Raw genomic sequence first — 13,342 nt, 5'->3', positions numbered from 1 at the left:
GTTAATTTTAGATAACAATGGTATGTTCTATGCTTAAGACAATTTACTTCAATGTTCCTTTACCAGCCCAATGACAAATTCCAATTATATCTAGTAGCAATCACATTAACTTATAAACATTGACAGTAAATGTAGATAGAACATAAAATCTTATGCATAAGACAAGCCAAGACAAGAGGACACAAGATGTCATGCATGCCAGGGACAAACCCCAATGTGGGAAAACCCTTTGATCGATTCTTCTTATTATTCTTCAATAGTTCAGCAGAGAGAGAGAGAGTACAAATATAAGCCCAAAACAGATCTGCTAAATCAGCAGTCAAATCAGCCCTAACTAGAAAGTCAACAGTGGTCAAAGCTGCCCCAAAACGTCCTCCAAACAGCAGTCCAATTTGGCCTTCCAAGAGAGTCAAAGTCAACTCAAAATCTTTGGTCAAACCCAGTCAAAGGAGAGAGAAAGTCTGCTGTAATTTTCTGCAGTCAAACCTGAAGTCAATGCTGGTCAAACCACTCCAAATGCCTCGATTTCTGTGCCAATAAATGTGGCCTAGGAAAAGCGAAATTCTGGCCCAAAAACCGAGGTCAACTCTGGTCAAACGCTCTGCAATTTTGACCTGTTCTACCCAAAAGAAACTCAGCCTCCTGCCACACATGCGAAGAAGATAAAGAGCTGCCTAGCCACACATTCAAAGTAGAAGAGAGAAGCCTCCAATGTTGTTTGACCCAATCAAGAGAGAGAAGAAGATGTGATGAGATGATGATGTCCAAATGAGGAAAAGGTCTCTCTTATTTATACACAACGTTGAGGGTGAAAAGACACATTTGTTGGGTTTCATGAGCCTACATTTGACTGGAACTGACCTTGACAATTTGTCCATAGGAGAAATAAATTCATAATTCTATTTTTGCTTTGTCAGAATGAGATGATCTTTATATCAAAATTGTACTTCTTCGAAAGAGGAATCCAATGCAATAATCATCTCCATCATATGAGCTGTCCTAAGGTGGAATTTGGCCCTAGTTTCCAATTTTAACACTCCCTCTCAACTAGGGAGAATTCCACTTGCCAATCCATCATCATGCCAACCTGACATCCTATACCATTCTGCCATCACTTCTCTGCTTTGCTGAACCATGAAAAAATAATGAAGAAGAAGTGATCGAGAGTGTATCATACCACTCTCCATTGACTAAAGTCAGTCCTTGATCCCAGATCAAGTTGTTGAACACCATTCATCCTAGTCATAGGGAGTACGGCAGTACACGATGCATCCATCGGTAGTGCTATGGTCCCTAACCAACTTTTCCCAACTCATTGGCTAGATGAGAGGTACTTCCCATGAGTCCTGGACTCTATGGGTAGGATGTGTGTCGGGGCATCAGCAGGAGAAGGTGAACCACTCATCCTATGCATATGTCAACTGTAGGGGAAGGACTCACCCTACATGCATGTGTTCGGGTAGGGGAAGGTGAACCACTCACCCTACACACATGTCAACCATAATGGGGTATCACAGGGGAAGGTGAACCACTCACCCTATATCCAACGCACCACTAGGAGAAGATGAACCACTCACCCTATGGTCACTCAATAGCTAGCTCCGAGAAGTATCCCATGCCCCCAGGAGCTCCCAAAGCTCTATGTCCAACTCATACGAGACCCTCATAAAAGGGTCATTCCACGGCTCCAAGTCTCTCTCGGAAGAATAAGAATTTGACCTTCCCGAGAGGCTTTGTGAGAATGTTAGCAACCTGCTCATCTGTTGTGATGTGTTGGAGCCTAACTGCTCCTCATTGTACCATATCCCAGATAAAGTGGTACCTGATATCAATGTGCTTGGAGCGATTGTGGAACACAAGATTCTTTGATAAACAAATCCCACTGTGGCTCCAAGAGCTTCCTCAACCAGACTGCTTCACAACAAGCCATACTTGCAGCAATGTATTCGGCCTCAACAATGCTTAGTGCAACTGATTTCTATTTCCTGCTCATCCAGGGTATAGAAGAAGCACCTAGACATGCTCTTATGATCCACCACACTGTCAGCCCAGTCAACATCTGAATATCCATGTAGCCTCAAATTCCCCGCAGTGTATCTCATACCATAGTGGATAGTGCACTGAAGATATTTCAAGAGATTCTTGGCAACAATCCAATGAATGTGATGAGGCTCAACCATATATTGACTCAACGTGTTCACAACGAATCATATGTCAAGACGAGAGTTGACCAAGAACATCAGTTCCCCCACAAGTTGATGATACTCGATAAGATTTTCCAATTCGGGCCCAACAACACTTCCACATAGCTTCTTAAAGTTGAGTTCCATCAGAGTAGTCGCAGACTTGGAGTCCACCTTCCCACATCTCTCAAGTAGCTTCACAATATATTTTCCTTGAGAAAGGAAAATCTCACCTGGCTTTTGCCAGACCTCCAACCCTAGGAAATAATGCATCACGAACTCGGAAGCCAACTCCCTCTTGAATTGATGAACGAGAGGGTCATCACTTGTCAGAAAGAGATCATCCACATAAAGTGTTGGAAAAAGTAACTATGTTCAGTCTTCAATAATGTACTTGAGTCATTATGTAATGTACTTGTCAAAAGAATAAAGAAAAGAATTTTTATTATTACTGTTGTGACTTATTAAAGCATGGGTTTCATGCTTGGGTCACCATGTTTTAGGTCAAAGTCCCCATTGAGGATTTCTAGGATTTATTCTGAGTCTATAGAATTATTGTACATTTAAAGAGACCTTTCTTGGGCTTTTGAATCATGTAAACCGATTTAGTATTGAGTCAAATATGAATTATGGAACCTCCACACCATCTCGGCCTAAGAGAAGATCAAGTCGGCCTAAGGACCCATTCGACCCCACAAGAAGCCTATAAAAGGAAGGACTTCGAATTCATTTGGAGCATCACTTCTCATCTTCTCATCTACTGGGCAAAAGTGCAAAAATCCTGTTGTTGGGCAGAAGTGCGAAGTGGATAGTTGGGAAAGTCTGTTGCCGGGAAGCTGAAGTGAATGCGAGTTTGGGGGAGTCTAAGGAGAAGAGAAAAATCAAAATTTTGGTGGTGGTCTCACTCTGTTTCATGCTCTGGATTGGGAGAACGAAGTCTTCCAAGTTGGACTGTTGTCGGAAGCTGTTGGCTGCTGCAAGTTGCTGCATAGTCGAAGTTGTTGGGAAGAGGTCAATCTTCTGGAGGCTGACTTGGTGTGGAGGGAAGGTCTGGTCAAGGTCTAGGGTGAAGAGTCTCAAATAATACTATTGAAAGGAAGAATTACTTTGACTGGGTTTTCCCCTCGAGGGGGGTTTTGCCTTGGCATGTGCCTACATCTTGTGTTCATTGTTTTATGTATTGTTGCTTTTGGTAATTATTTGATGAACTAAAGAAAGAAGATATAAAGAATTGTAATAATAAGAAACATCACAAGTAATTATCAAGATTGAGAAAATATTTACTGCCTTTCTGATTTTCCAACATGGTATCAGAGCTTTGGTGAAGAAAGAAGAAAAATGCAGATCCATTCATAGGCTCTATCTCAAGGAAAGAGTTTATTATATTCAAGGATGTTAAAATTGGCAACTAGGGCCAAACTCTATGTGGGTCATCTCATTTATGGTAGCTGATATTTTTCTTGGATCCCTCTCATCAAGAGGTGTAGGATTGATCTAAAGATCATCCAATTTCGATAAGTATTCATGGAGTTATGAATTTATTTGTGTTATAAGACAATTCGTCAAGGTCTGCCAGCAACCAAATAACCCACACATGTGCTCAACGTTTTAGTATAAAAGGAGATGACTTGAGAGTCATTTCACACACACTTCTCTCTTGATTTCTCTCCACTTGTCTTGGGTTTTAGTGTGAGAGAAATCTAGGAGGAAGTAGCCCTAAGATGCAGGAGGAAAGGAGGCTTAACAATCAGCCCTAGTTGCAATCAAGAAGAAGAAATACACTGCCCTAATCTAGAGGACGCAGTCATGAAAAGAAGCCCTAACGTTATCAATAAGGAGCCCTAACCTGTACGCTGGTCTCTACACTGTCAAGAAGAAGGCCTATAGCCCTATACGCTGGTCCCTACAAAGATGCAGTCAAGGAGGATAATAGCATGCCCTAGCCGTGGCATTAGGAGGCTGCCCTAGACAGCGTGGAAGGGTTGTATGGACAACGTATCTCTGAGGCAATTTAAAGGGCTAAACGCAATTACTTTAAGGCATGTTTCAGGGTGAAGGAGGGTCGAGTTCCCTTGTTGGAAGAGCCGTCATAGGACTGATTTGAGGGCACTTTGGAGGAGTGCAGATCCATGGAAGGGCAGCCACAACCCTACACAGTCTTGCTGTAGGGTGCCACAGTAATTACAGGCAGGCTGAGGTTGTTAAAGAGGGCTAGACTACCCAGAACCACATCAAGAAGGGTCAGCCTCCTAACAAAGGGCAATCACACTCCTTAACTGCAGAATTGAAGGCTTGATATGGGACTGTAATGATGCCCGATAATGCCCTAACCAGGCCTATGTGGCAGCATAGGAGTGGACCTTGAACAATGAGCTGTAGCATGCAGCAGATGGTATTTTGGCGATGAGGATGCTAATGGGTGAGGGTCCTAGGACATGGTACAACAATGTTCAATGGGACAATAGCATGTTGGGACAACACAATGATGGGACGACAATGACATTGTACAGTAGTGCTAGTAAATGGGACAGATGGGCTACATGGTGCTGCTAAGACACATGGGATAGCAGGAAGTTATGGCAAGGCTATTGTGACAACAGCAAGGTATAACAAGCTGTGATGGGACAGTAGCAAAACAATGGGACAACAAGTAAACATGGAATGACCATGTCACTTACAGTGGGACAACAGTATGCCACATAGGACAGGAGTGGCTAGCATGGTACAACAATGGCACATGGGACAGCCGTGGCAGCATGGTGCAACAATGGCACATGGGACAGCAATGCAGCATAAGGTCCAACATTGCGATGATGGGTGCAAAATGGTGCAACACGGTGAGGTGCAGCATGATGACGAGATGCAACATAATGATAGGTGAAGGAGTCACCTTGGAGAATCAATTGAAGAAGCATGTCTTCAATTGATCTCATGTATCATCTTCTTAGAGATGATCTATGCTCTTATCTAGATAAGTCAAAATGTTGACTTTTGTTGTAAATGTACTATCTCTCTCTCTCTCTGTTGAACTATTGAAGAACATATAAGAAGAATTGATAAAGGGTTTCCCCACATTGGGGTTTGTCCCTAGCTAGCGCCACATCTTGTGTCCTCTTGTCTTGGCTTGTCTTCTGCGATCTATGTTTATGTTCTATCTGCAGTTTACTTTAATGCTTATGTGATTGCTAATCTGGAAAATATATTGAGCTAACTGTGAAAATTGAAATAAATTGCTCTAAGCATAGAACATACCTAAAATTAACACGAGGTGAAGACAAATCCCAAGCAAGAGTGAAAGAGCAATAATCGAAGATAGCTGGGAAAGGACAAAAGGATTAATGGATTCCTTGTCCCTATTCAAATTCACCAAGGGTGAATTCGAAGCAGAGAATATTATCAGAATGGTGCAGCAGAAGCTTCTGATGGCCTACCTAAAGATCACTTCAATGGGAAGTCCGAATCTAAGGGTGGAAAGAAAGGCAGATGCCTTGCTTACAATAAGTTCGACCATTATGTGAAGGAGTGTCTGAATGGTAGGGACACATCACTTGATGATGATAACAATAATTACAGGGACATCTTCAATGATTAGAGGAATGACAGGTAATGCAGGTCATCAAGGAAATGACCGACTCTTCAAGAAAGTAAGGAACCCCACGTATGAAGAATCAAATGTTGTTTCTGATAAGATAAAGAAGCGTTATCTTGTACTGGCCCTCTCCTTCAAACTCTAGGAATTTGGCTTATTGATTGTAGTGCTTCATGTCACTTCATCGGATAGAAGGGTGCTCTCTCTAATTTGGTAGAGATGGAAACAATCATGGGATTATACTTGGAGTCGATGCTACCTATCCTGGAAAGGGTGTAGGGAATGTTACCCCTCAATTGAATGAGGGTAACTTGATTCATTTACAGAATCTCTTTTATGTACCTAATCACAAGAAGGACCTGGTGTCCATTTCGACAATGGAATTCAAAGGTTTTAGGATGGCATTCATCGATGGAAAGGTACGTGTTTGAAAACAGAATTTTCAAAGATGCTTTTTCTCATGGGTTCAGGGTTAGCAATTTGTATCAAGTTGCAGGATGGTCCATTGGGGATCATGTCAGTTGACATATCTCATCTATAATACCAGAGGTCTACTTATGGGACCCTACCCGATGTGAGTTAGATGGTGACAGTGATGCCTGAATTCAAGAAGAGCATGAAGGTACATGTCTGAGATGTACCGAAGGAAAATCTTACAAGGCGACCATTCCCCTCATGTAGCAAGTCCATAGGTCCATAGGTTTGGAACAAACCGAGGAGTTTGAGATTCATGATTGGGAATCTCATGTACAGGTGGAAGAAAGCCCTCTATGGCTTGAAGAAAAATACCCCGGGCGTAGTATGAGAGGATTGAAGGCTGTCTGATGAAGCTGAGATTCACTAGGAGTGAAACCGATCCAAACCATTACTCAAAGGTTGTGGATGATAGACCTCTCATACCGGCACCTTCTGAGGATGACCTATTTCTAACAGGTGCAGACCCTCTCATTTGCAGAATTAAGAGGGACTTGGATTCCGGATGTGGAATGGTAAACTACAAGCCCATGACTGCCTCGAGGATCTTAACTTTTAGAAGTTATATTGTAGTCATGTTGGACCAGATTTGGGAAATGCCTCTGAGTTTCATAAACTAACTCGCGTTGATGTTCTTGGTGAACTTCCGTCCAGACATATGTTTTGCAGTTAGCATGATGAACTCATATATGGTTGAGCCTCACTGGATTGGTGCCAAGAATCTTCTAACATATCTTCAGGGCACAATCTCTCATGAATTGAGATACACTACCGGAAATGTGAAGTTGCATGATTATTCGAATGTTGACTGGGCAGGCAGTGTGGAGGATCGCAAGATCACTTTTGAGTGCTTGTTCTCTTTGGATTCTACTTCGATATCATGGATGAGCAGGAAGCAAAAGTCGATTGCTATAAGCACCGCTAAGACCAAATACATAGCTACGAGTATGATCTCGTGTGAAGCTGCGTGATTGTGGAAGCTCTTCAGCGAGCCGTTTGTACACATGATGGATACCATTGTGATCCTCTGTGCCAACTAGGGAGGATTCAATTCTTGAGGAATCTCGTATTCTATGATTGCTCCAGCATATAGACATCAGATACTACGTTATCTAGGATATGGTACGTCTATGAGCGAGGAGGCTCCATCGCATTGATACTAATGTACAGGTCACAGACATTCTGTCAAAGCCCCGAGGAAAGTTCAAATTTTTTACTTTCCCAAACGACTTGGAGTTGTTGAGAGACCCTCTTATGAGGGTCCTGCATGTTGCATGCATTGAGCTCTAGGAGCTCCAGGGGGCTTGGGGTACTTACTGGAGCAACAAGCAACCATAGGGCGACTCACCCTCCCCTAATGGTGCGCTATGTACAGGGTGAATAGCTCAGCCTTCCCCTGTGATACCCGTGGCGACTTAGGGATAGGATGAGTGGTTCTCCTATCTAGGCATCCTACCCATGCAGTCTGGGACTCATGGGAAGTACCTCTCATCTGGCCAATGAGCAGGGAAATGGGGTTAGGGACCATAGTAGTACTATCGATGGACACATCGTTGTATCTACCGTCCTCCCTATGCTAAGATGACCTCCATTGGTCTGGGATTAGTATGAGTGGTTTGAGACACTCTCTTGTGATATTGATCTCGACTCAGTAAGAGTGATATGACACACTCTCTTCATATGGAACTAACTTTGGGTCAGTAGAGAATGGTATGAGACATTCTCGATCAATTCTTCTTATTCGTGGTTTGTTAAAATTGGCAACCAGAGCAAAACTTCATGTGGGTCATCTTATTCATGGCTGATAATATTTTATTAGATTCCTCTCGTCGAGAGGTGTAGGATTGATATAAAGATCATCCGATTCCGATAAGTATTCATGGAGATATGAATTTATTTTGATTATGGAATTATTATTAAGCCAACCTACAACTCATGTAGGCTCAGAAGCCCAACAGTCGCATCTATTCACCCACCAACGTTGTGTATAAATATAAGAGGATTTTTCCTCATTTGAACTCACTCATCTCATCACATCTCTCTCTATCTACTGCGCAGAAATGAGTCTCTTCTCTACTGCGCAGAAAAGGGTCTCTCTCTCACACATGTGAAGCCGGAAACTGCTGGAACTGAAGCTGCAACTGCAAAAGTAAAGATTGACTTGCGTGGCCTAGAAGATCTCCTCTTTAGAACTACGTTGTAGGTCCATCTGGATCTCCTCTGAAAGACGCAACTTTTGGTGGTGGAATGAAGTCAATCCGACGAACGGTTTGCAAGATATCGACTGCCCTAGTTTGAAGCCGGAAATTGTTGAAATTGAAGCTGCAACTGCAGAAGTAAAGATTGACCTGCGTGGCCTAGAAGATCTCCTCATCTGAACTGCGTTGTAGGTTCATCTGAACCTCCTCTGGAAGCCAAAACTTTTGGTGGTGGAATGAAGTCAATCCGACGGTCGGTTTGTGAGATATCGTCTGCCCTAGTTTGATAATGAAGCTGCTAATGCTGATGCTGCTAATCTAGGGTTTGCTACTGCTGATATGAATCAGATTTATTGTACTATTTCTCTTTGCTAAATTGTTGAAGATAAAAGAAGATTTGATCAAAGGGTTTCCCCACACATTGTGGGGTTTGTCCCTGGCTAGCCGCCACATCTTGTGTCTCTTGTCTTGGCTTGTTTTTTGTCGATCGTTTAATGTTCTATCTGCACTTTACTTTATGTACATTTGATTGCTAATTTGTGGAATATAATAAGAAAAAGAAGTAAATTTTTATAAGCATAGAACATGCCATAACTCAACATGGTATCAGAGTTGAGGTGAAGACAAAGGCCGAGCAAGAGCAAGAGTAATCACCGAAGAGAAGATTGGCAAGGCTATCCTAAAAGAACTATGGGGTCCTCAGCACTCTTTCCTGCCGAAGACAAGCTCCGTGAGAAAGATGACTATCACGCATGGAAGATGTCTATCGATCTAACCCTAGAAGATCCAGGGGTGCTGGACCATGTAAGAGGCAATATTGTTGAGCCTCCATCAAATGCATCCTCTGCTGCATGGAACAAATGGAAAACCAAAGAAGTCAAAATAGAAGATCATTCGGGACTCTATCGACAAGCACTTGGTGGCCTACATCTCTGAATTGGACACCTCCAAGGAAATCTACGATAGACTGGGAAATGACACTCACGACTCTTGGAGGATTACCATCCGAATGGTACGTGTTCAGGACTACTCTTCTGAACTATAATGTAATTCCTGGTTTCAAGGAATTAATGGCTAGATGCATTCAAGAAGAAACAAGGGAAGAAGAGCAAGAAATGCCCATGCCTAAAGGTCCTCCTGCTGCCTTTTCTTCTCATGCTAAGAAAAGAAATAATTCCAGTACTAAATCAAAAGGAAAGGCTAGACCTAAGGGTGGAAGAAAAGGACGATGTTACATCTGCGATAAAGCAGGTCACTATGCAAGGGAGTTTCCTGATAGAAAGGACTCACACCGGGACAATGATCAAAATCCCTTTGATGGCAAATCAAAGGAATAACAAATTCAATAGCAAAGGTAAGAGGAGAGCTGGGGATCGAGGAAGAGGACAACCATTCAAGAAGGATAGAAAATCCAAAATGTATTAAATGCACCTGACCTCAAAAGAACCTAGTGTCCATCTCGGCAATGGAAGACAAAGGCTACAAGGTAACCTTTAGCGATGGCAAGGCACGTATATGGAAAATTAATGTTAAAGATGCCTTTACTCTTGGGTTTCGTGTTGATTCATTATATCAGGTCGATGGAAGTCCGCTAGGTGTCATGTCTTGTGACACAACTCTTCAGTCCAAACTTTAGCATCGGAGGTTTGCCCACCTTCATTACAAAGCTCTACCCGATGTAAGACAAATGGTAACAAGGATGCCCAAATTCCAAGTAGAGAAAGAAGGTGTATGTCCGGGATGTGCTGAAGGAAAGCTCAAAAGGGGACCATTCCCCTCAAGCCAAAGCAAGACCTCCCATATATTACAGTTGGTTCACTCAGGCATATCTGAGGCTGGCATTAAGAGGGAGACTACTACACCACGTACTCCTGAGCAAAATGGTGTGGTGGGAAGGAAGAACCGCACGATTGTGGAAGTTGTCCGGTCCATGCTACATAATCAAAGACTTCCGAAGTTTCTATGGGCTGAAACTACAAACACTGCTGTATATGTACAAAATCGATGCCCTCATCAAGCATTGGGTTCCAAGACTCCTGAAGAAAAGTTCATCGGTAAGAAACCTAATGTTTCTCATTTTAGAATTTTTGGAAGCCCTGCATATTTTCATGTGCCAAAAGAGAAAAGAAATAAATTGGGTGCATCTGGAAAGAAGGGAATTTTTGTGGGCTATGGTGAAAATACTAAAGGCTATAGAATCTATGTAATCAGTCAAAGGGAAGTCGTAATTAGTCATGATGTCACCTTTGACGAAGATATGGCTCTCAACAAGGTGAACAATCTTCCGACTTTGAGGAGCTCTCAAGAAGCCGACACCAGGGAACCGAAAGAAAAGGATGATGAATCAATGCCTGATGTAGAAGAACCCATGGATCCGATTGATCGTCCTCCACATGAACCTTCCTCTTCTAGGAAGAGGCCTTCATGGCTTAGGGGGCTACTTGATGATGCTGAAGGACATGTTGCACCCCGAGGAACCTTTCGTGAAAGTGAGAAACCTAATAGGTATCAGGGATACCTGACCATCATGAACACGATCATACAAAATGAGCCTTTGTCATTCTCAAATGCCGTCAAGAATCAAGTATGGAAGGATGCTATGACCGAAAAATATGAGTCTATCATGAAGAATCATGTTTGGGAAGTAGTTCCCAGACCCCAGGACAAGACAGTTGTTACTTCCGAATGGCTTTACAAGATAAAGCATGCAGCAGATGGAAGTACGGAAAAGTAGAAGGATCGTTTTGTTGCTCGTGGTTTCTCCCAGAAGGAAGGTATAGACTATGATGTGATATTTGCACCTGTTGCCAGATATACGACCATCTGCTCGATCATAGCCCTTGCCGCTTCACCAGGATGGAACCTACATCAGATGGATGTCAAGACCGTTCTTGCATGGTTAGATCAAATAAGAGGTCTATGTGGAGCAACCCGAAGGATTTGAGATTTATGATTGAAAATCTCATGTATGCAGGTTGAAGAAGGCTCTCTATGGGCTGAAGCAAGCACCCTGAGCATGGTATGAGAGGATCAATAGCTACTTGATGAAGCTGGGATTCACTAGGAGTGAAGCCGATCCAAACCTTTACTTTAAGGTTGAAGATGACAAGCCTCTCATACTGGTGCTGTATGTGGATGACCTCTTTCTAACAGGTGCAAACCCTCTCATTCACAAATGCAAGAGGGAGTTGGCTTCTGAATTTGAAATGAAGGACCAAGGACTTGAAGTGTTGCAGAAGTCGGGGGAAATTTTCGTATCTCAAGGAAAATATGTGGTAAAGATATTGGAAAGACTCGTATGATGGACTGCAACCCTGTGACTACCTCGAGGATCTTAACTTTTAGAAGTTATATGGTAGTGATGTCGAACCAGATTTGCGAAATGCCTCTGAGTTTCATAAACTCATTTGCATTGATGTTCTTGGTGAACCTCCGTCTGAACATATGTTTTGCAGTTAGCATTGTGAGCTCATATCTGGTTGAGCCTCTCACTGGATTGATGCAAAATCTTCTGAGATATCTTCGTGGCACAATGGGTTAAGATACACTGCTGAAGATGTGAGACTACTTGGATATACTGATGTTGATTGGGCAGGTAGTGTGATGGACCATAAGAGCACTTCTGGGTGCTCTTTCTCCTTGGGATCTTCTTCGATATCCTAGATGAGCAGGAAGCAGAAGTCGGTGGTTTTGAGCACCGCCGAAGCAGAATATATTGCTGCTAGCATGACCTCGTGTGAGGCAGTTTGGTTGCGAAAGCTCTTTAGTGAGCTGTTTGGATTTACATTGGATACCATTGTGATTCTCTGTAACAACCAGAGGTGGGATTCGATTATTGAGGAATCCCGTATTCATCGATTGCTCCAGCAGATAGACATCATCTGGGATATGGTAAGTCGATGAGCAAGGAGGTTCCATCGCATTAAGATGATGTACAGGTCGATACACCTTGTCAAAGCCCCGAGGAAAGATCCAATCTGTGATTTTCCCAAACGACTTGGAGTCGTCAAGAAACCCTTGTACAAGGGTCCTACATGTTGCATACATTGAGCTCTGGGAGCTCTGAGGGCTTGCGGTTCTTACTGGAGCAACATATGACCACAGGGTGACTCACCCTCCCCTGGTGGTGCACACTGGAACAAGATGATTCGCTCTCTTGTGGGACAAGATGATTCGCTCTCTTGTGGAACAGGATGATTCGCTCTCCTGTGTAGCAGGATGATTAGTTCTCCTGCGAGGCCTGGATTGATGTGTTCTCCACGGCGATTGTAGCAAGATTGATGTGTTCTCCTGTGAGGACAGGATTGATTAGTTCTCCTGTCGAGGCATCCTACCCATGCAGTCTGGGACTCATGGGAAGTACCTCTCATCTGATCAATGAGCAGGGAAATGAAGTTAGGGACCATAGTAGTACCGATGGACGCATCGTTGTATCTATCGTACTCCCTACACTAGGATGACCTCCATTGATTTGGGATCAATGATACTGGTCTGGGACCAGTGGTAGGAGTTGTACCATACTATGACGCTGACTTCGGGTCGGTTGAGACTGGTCTGGGACCAATAGTACATACTCCGAGACTGACTTCGTGTTAGTGCAGTACTGGTCTGGGACCAATGAGAGTGGTACATACTATGACATTGAATTCGGGTCGGTTGAGACTAGTCTGGGACCAGTGGTACACTCTTTGAGACTGCGATACTGGTCTGGGACCAGTGGTAGGAGTTGTACCATACTATGACGCTGACTTCGGGTCGGTTGAGACTGGTCTGGGACCAGTGGTACATACTCCGAGACTGACTTCGTGTCAGTGCAGTACTGGTCTGGGACCAGTGAGAGTGGTACATACTATGACGCTGACTTCGGGTCAGTTGAGACTGGTCTGGGACCAGTGGTA

General features: G+C 43.3%; 1 protein-coding gene across 5 annotated transcripts in view; it reads left to right on the top strand.

The window, feature by feature from the left end:
* The window catches only part of LOC149219613 (Sodium Bile acid symporter family), a 524,785-nt gene that overhangs the window by 451,376 nt on the left and 60,067 nt on the right, over positions 1 to 13,342 (top strand). The gene's annotated exons all lie outside the window — the stretch shown is intronic.

This window comes from Pinus tabuliformis, chromosome Q (assembly GCF_031772625.1).
Source record: "Pinus tabuliformis cultivar Carrire ecotype Pingquan chromosome Q, CPIR1, whole genome shotgun sequence".
In the NCBI taxonomy this organism is placed as follows: domain Eukaryota; kingdom Viridiplantae; phylum Streptophyta; class Pinopsida; order Pinales; family Pinaceae; genus Pinus; species Pinus tabuliformis.
This window is presented reverse-complemented; position numbering and strand designations above follow the sequence as displayed.